Genomic DNA, 7066 nt, shown 5'->3' with positions numbered 1-7066 from the left:
TGTTCAATGATGTTTCTCATCAAAGTCTCTCTATTCCTCTCCCATCCTCTCTCTTTAAAAACCCATGAAAACGTTCAAGCATATGAAGATGGGAGGGAAGATGACAGATTTTATGTATATTTTGTTTCCCAAAGAAATTCACATCTGTAGATGAGGAGTCATGAAAAAGGAAAATAACCTAAGTAAAATACCATTGGATGGCAGCCTTCTCTTATATTTCAACCACTATCATATTTCATTTCCTCCTGTCAAAACCCTCTACTTTCCTTCTACTGCTAACTCTTCCATTATTTTTTTTACATTTTTTTTTATTGATTTCAGAGAGGAATGGAGGGTGATATATAGAAATGTTAATGATGAGAATCATTGATAGGCTGCGTCCTGCAAGCCCTGTACTGGGAGTCAAGCCCACAACACGGGCATTTGCCCTGACAGGGAATTGAACCATGACCTCCTGGTTCCAAACTGGCTGGGCTCCCTATGTTTTGTTAGTTTTTAATCCTCACCCTAGAATATTTTCCCATTAATTTTTAGAGAGAGGGAAAGACAGAGAGAAACATCCATGTGAGAGAAACACATGAAATGGTTGCCTCTTGTACACCCCCTGACCAGGGCCCTGGCCAGAGAGGAGCCTGAAACCAAGGTACCTACCCTGGACAGGAATTGAACCAGGGCCCCTTCATTCCTCAGACTGACACTCTATCCACTGAGCCAAATCGGCTAGGGCTAAAAAGTATTTAAAACAATAGGGAGCCTAGCCCTAGCCGGTTAGTTCACTGCTAGCAAAATCAAGTATAAAATAAAGACTAAGAACAAGGTAGTGAATATGTTACTGGGAGAGAAAACCTAAGTTCTTGTTTTCTTGAGGGAAACATTTCCATCAAGTGACAACGTGGAGAAAAGCAGGCAAGAATTTGACCTCAACCGTGTGAAATGTTTTGAGATAGAGTATATTTGTGAGTGTAATTTTACGGCTTCTTTCCCATATAGGAGAAACCTTTCCATCAGTATGGAAAACTAAGAAAAGTACTTTCCACTGCATAATCTGGATGTCACAGATTAAAGCTTATTTTTCTGTGAATAAAATGTATTCAATAAAGTACTATTCTTTAAAAAGATCTTAAAAAAAAAAAAGAATTTATTGACCTCACCACAAACCTAGTTAGGGAAGTGACACAAGGAAGGGCATAAAGAACCACCAGGAGAGGCTGGGCTGCTTTGGCTTTCTGGGAAGTCAGAGAAAAGGGGGAAAAGGGGAACCTTGGAGACAGGTCCAGGAGTTGGCCCAGGATGAGGTGCTGCTGTCCATTGCTCCCCTTGTTGCAAGTCTCCTGGGGTACCTTCCTTAGAGATTAGGGGATATGTCCCCAGGGGTGCAGTGAATAGAGGGGGAAGAGAATGGCATGGGCATGGTCTCTGGGAGCTTCAGATGTTTGAAAGGGTGGGTGTTTTGTGGAGAGCTTATGGGTAGAAAAAGAATATTCACTAGCTTTATGCTGATTCACCAAAATGAGATTTATTCTCTTAACTGGATTTCTATTATCTGCCTCCCTGACTAGGGTGATTTAAGCTATTTACCCTCTGGTTGGGGAGGAGAAGTGTAAACCATTTACCCTTAAGTGTCCTTGCTTTAGGGAAGATGGGACTTACTAGGTGGTTCCCCAACTATAGGTCTACGATTCCCTATTCCACTTGTCCTGGAATTTTCATAGCTTCTTATCAAATACACAATATAGTATACCAGTGATGTATTATACAACTGTACACCAGAAAACTATAATTTCATAAACAATGTCACCCCAATAAATTCAAAGAACAAGAATACACATGTCTCAGATATGCCTCAAGTTTATTAAAGATGCCCTATACACACATTTGCTACTAAAAATTGAAATACATCAAAAAATGTGTTACAATTTAAATGAGTACAAGAATACGGTATATGCCTAAAATGACTTCATGTCATAATTCTCAGCAACACCAGACGAAGGACCTGGATGTAATAGGCAATGACTACAGCCACACTGAAATACAGGTTCATTCTGGGGGGGGGAAAAAAAAAAGGATTGTGTTATGAGTAATGAAATGATCAAATGCTCCCTCAAATCTAAATAGCATTTGGCCCTAGCTGGTTTGGCTCTGTGGACAGAACATGGGCCTGTGGACTGAAAGGTCCCAGGTTCGATTCCAGTCAAGGGCACATGCCTGGGTTACAGGCACGATCCCCAGTAGGGGGCGTACAGGAGGCAGCTGATCAATGATTCTCTCTCATCATTGATGTTTCTATCTCTCTCTCCCTCTCCTTTCCTCTCTGAAATCAATAAAAATATATTAAAAAAATAAATAGCATTTGGAATAGGGTACACTAAAAGGTAAAAAAACAAGACCAAAGAATACTAGCACGTGGGTCATTTTGTAACAGCTGCTGGTTGTCAATCAGGGGTTTGTCCATTACCACCCAGCATTATTGGCATGCTGCATCCGGTTTCTGACAGCATATAGACAAGTAAACATACACCAAGAGAGTGAACCTTAACGTAAATTATATTTAGGTGATAATAATGCCTCCATGTATATTCATCACCTAAAGCACTGGCGCTCTGGTGCGGGCTGCTGACAGTGCTGGAGGCTATGAGTGTGTGGGGTCAGAAGGTACATGGGAATTCTGCATTTTCTGCTCAATTTTGCTGTGAGCCTAAAACGGCTCTAAAAAGATAATATTTACATTATGGGCATCCCCACCCTCCCTTGGGAGAACTGGAGGCCCAGATCACATAAACTCACCCTATTCTTCTTGCGGTTTTGAATAGCCTCATTCCTCCTCCTCAGCCATGTTGGAAACAGTCCTTTGAGGTCTCTTTTAAGACTTGCCATTGTCCTCACTCCACGTCTCCTCCTGTAGACCAGGCCATAACTCACCCCCACTACATACTCGGGCATTTCTTCTTCTCTGTCCCGCTGTTGGAGTGAATGTTTTTGTGGAAGGGAAGAGAATTGGATACTATGGTTGAGACTCAACTTACTAAGGTTTTTTGCTAGTGCTTCTGAGACAGCTTGAGCGTCAGCTGAAAGAAAAGAAATTTAAGATCCATTACCCCCACGTCACTAGTCTGGTCTTAGGCTCAAACTAGGCCTGCCCTGACACAGGTGAACATGGACAGTGGGCGGTTTCTCAGGTGGAGGAGTCCCTCTACCCCCTGCGTTACCGACTGTGCTAGTGGAGAGCTCTGCACAGTGGCGGGCATACATTGGGAACGTGCCTTAAAATCCACTATTATGGGAAACACTGCCTTCAAACCTTTCTCTTTCCTGCTTTTGTTAGTTCTGAGTGTTAGATTTTTTCATGATGTCAAAGTAGCTAAGTACATAATTCCAACTGGAAGATTATGGGACAGAAAGTAGGTACTGGCAGTCATTCCATTGTCATTTGTGTAAATGTTTAATATGAATGAGGGGACATAAATCATTAATAAGAGTCAAAATCTTTCCACAGTTCAGTTTTGTAACTGCAACTCTACTAAATTTTTCTGGAAAAAGAACCACTCCAGTGAAAAAGCCAAGAAACCTCACTTAGAACAATCCCTCCCCAGCATTAAGCAGAGTAGGAAGTTGAAATGGCTATCACCCTCTCCAGGTACACCCAGATTTTTCATGGTAGTAAATCTTTCTACTCAAACCCAATATTATGGGAAGCCAAGCACTTTAACTCTTGCCTCTTCGCTCACAAACCATTCAGCATATCTCACACATATGCATGCCATATAATAAGGCTGTGAATGGGCTTACAATATAAATTAGGACTTTCTTAGAAGCAGTGTTCTGGGATACTGCTAAGTAGGTCTCCACCTTCCTGCCTCCTTTCTGTGGCCTAATTTTTCTGGGAGCCTCACCCACTCCCAGGCTCACTCCTTTGAAACATTTTCCTGACCAATGGTGGGTGATGGTGTAGGACCTGGGGTGCACATTCACTGGACCCTTTCTTCTGTTACCTGAAAAGCCACCTTTTTCCTGTTTATCAATATCCCCTAAAGCAGCGGTTCTCAACCTGTGTGTCGAGACCCCTTTGGCGGCTGAACGACCCTTTCACAGGGGTCGCCTAAGACCATCTTGTATATCAGATATTTACATTACGATTCATAACAGTAGCAACATTACAGTTATGAAGTAGCAACGAAAATAATTTTATGGTTGGGTCACAACATGAGGAACTGTATTTAAAGGGCCAGAAGGTTGAGAACCACTGCTAAAGGGTAGTTTTAACTAGAAAGCTAATCCTGAAAATTTTGGCAAGATTAAAAAATGTTGCGGGGCTGGCATGGCTCAGTGGTTGAGCATAGACCTATGAAACAGGAGGCCATGGTTGGATTCCCCGTCAGAGCATATGCCCTGGTTTCGTGGTTGACCCCCAGTGGGCCATGTGCAGGAGGCAGACAATCAATGATTCTCTCTCAGCATGAGTATTTCTCTCTCTGTCCCTCTCCCTTCCTCTCTAAAACCCATAATAAAAAATTATATAAACTTTACTTTAAATTGAAATTAAGTTTCTTGTGTTCCCTCTTTGTCCCCTGTGTTTTTTTCCCCCAGTGGAGGGGCCTACTTAGCTGTATTCTTCTTTAAATCACTGAAGTCATCCCCCTAAGGACGGAGGGGAGGCTCCTCACTTCCCCAACTCCTGTAGTCAAAAAGGGCAGCATCTGTCTTACCTGAATAGCTTTCACTGGACATCTGAGAAAATGACCCAGTGGAGGGGGCATTAAGCTTTGTTGGTGAATCCATTGCAAGTCTAGTCACAGCCTGCAGTTCCTCCTCGAACCCGTCTGCAAAGACTTCAAGCTGAAGGTAATGCTCAAAACTCACAAGTTGCTACAAAGCAGTCTGGAAAGAACAGCACTGGAATGTGGGGAAAGCGCTAAACGAAACAATGCCGGTAAACCAATCAACAAGCCTATTTGAAAGCAAATTCCTGATGACTAAAGAGTTTAAGGTGGAGTATTCCTGTTAGTGGGCTCATAGAAAACTCTGCAGCTGCTCTCCAAGAGATAAGCACGCCCTCTGGCCCTTAGGCTGGAGATTTATCAGGAGCCTAGATGGGTGTATCCTAAAATTTAGTGTTTTGTTTTTTTGTGTGTTCTTTTTGTTTTGTTTTGTTTTTTCAAATTCTACTTCCAGAGATGACTACTGGTTTGTGAACCAGACTTGGCTCGTTCCAGAGCAGAGCAGAAAAGGGCAGTTTCCCCCCATTTTTGGATTAACTCCCAATTACATTGACTGAGAAAGTTTCCTTGAAGTTTTCCTTGCCTGGCTCATCCTAAATCTTTGATGCTTCTAAGGCAGTGGTTCTCAACCTTGGCTGCACATTAGAATCACCTGGGAATCTTTATTTTTTTCCCTTTGGGAATCTTTTTAAAATCCTGATTTCTGGGCCTCATGCTCCGGAAATTCTGTTTCTTTGTTACTAATGTTGTGGCCCCACCCCATAACAAAGAAACAAAATTTCCGGAGGATGAGGCCCAGAAATCAAGATTTTGAAAAGCTTCCCAGGTGATTCTAATGTGCAGCCAAGTTTGAGAACCACTGTTCTAAGAGGAAGTGTCTGTTATAAACTGCTGATTAGCTCGATATTTTATGGGTGTGTTATTTTAGATCTATAATTTCATTTTATAAGCTACACCTTTTAATGCAGTTAACCTTGTTGAGCAACTGAGATTAATTAGATTTATAATTGCTGCCCTTCACCCCAATACTTGTAGTGAATTCTGGCAAAGAGCACCAACATTAACTGCTGATTTTCTACAGGAAGTAGAACAAATCTCCTGCCAACCCCATCTTCTTTTTCTCACTCCTCTTCAATGTACAACCTTCTCCATCCCCTTTTCAGCTGGAAATTATGAGAAAATACTCAAAAGCAATCTTGTTTGTTTTTAGTAAAAAGAGATGACATTATGATCAAGAAATATTTTTGTAGGAGCCCTGGCTGGCTGAGGACCGATGGGTCTCAGGTTGGATTGCTGGTCAAGAGCAAGTAGGTGGGTTCCAAGTTTGATCCCTGTGCCTGGTGGGGTGGGTGTGGGAGACAACCCATTTATGTGTGTGTCTCTCATATCCATGTTTCTCACTTTCTCTCTCTCTCTCTTTCTCTCTCTCCCCTCCCTCCTCCTTCCACTCTCTCTAAACATCAATGGAAAAATATCCTTGGGTGAAAATTAACAAAAGAAAAGAAAAGAAAAGAAATATTTTTGTAGGGGATAAAGAATAGCCATAAACATGCTGTGTCACAGCACTTTATTCAAGTGGTTCTTGAAAGCATGGCCTCCAGACAGGCAGTCTCAACAGCCCCTAGTAATTTGTTAGATATGATTAAATATATTTAGCTTCAACCTGAACCTACTGAACCAAAGACTGGGGTTCTCATCCATCATTTTAAAGTACCCTGGTGACTCAAATGCATGCTAAAGCTTAAGAAGCACGGCTTTATGGCTCTCTTAACTTTCTCCTCCTATTGTTCATCTCTCTGCTGTTCTCCTTTTTGCCCTGAGCCCCTCTCCTACAACAGTCTCTGAGACTTCCAGGGGAGAAGTGAGAGTAAAAATCAGATTGCAGGAGATTTAAGATATAGAGGTGAGACAGTGAAAAGGGCTGACATACACTTTCACTCAAGAAATCCAGGTTTCCCCAGCTGGCGTTGCCCAGTGGTTGAGCTTCAACTTATAAACCAGGAGGTCAATTCCAGGTCAGACCACATGCCTGGGTTGCTGGCTTGATCCCCAGTGCAGGGCTTGCAGGGTGCAGCTGAACAATGATTCTCTCTCATCATTAATATTTCTCTCTCTCTCTCTCTCTCTCTCTCTCTCTCTCTCTCTCCATTCCTCTCTGAAATCAATACAAAATATATTTAAAAAAGAAAAAGGAAATCCAGGTTTAAGGAAAAGGTGAGAGAAGCATATCTATAGGAAGGTGTTGGGGGGGATAGATGGAGGAGGTTCAGTTTACTTCAACCTGACAGAAACTGAGCCAGAAGCAACAGAAGGTAAATATATGAAGAGGATTGTTCAGAAACACAGTCCCT

Source organism: Myotis nattereri (assembly GCF_964212035.1).
Source record: "Myotis nattereri genome assembly, chromosome: 2".
NCBI classification, from domain to species: domain Eukaryota; kingdom Metazoa; phylum Chordata; class Mammalia; order Chiroptera; family Vespertilionidae; genus Myotis; species Myotis nattereri.
Note: the sequence above shows the minus strand (reverse complement) of the source record.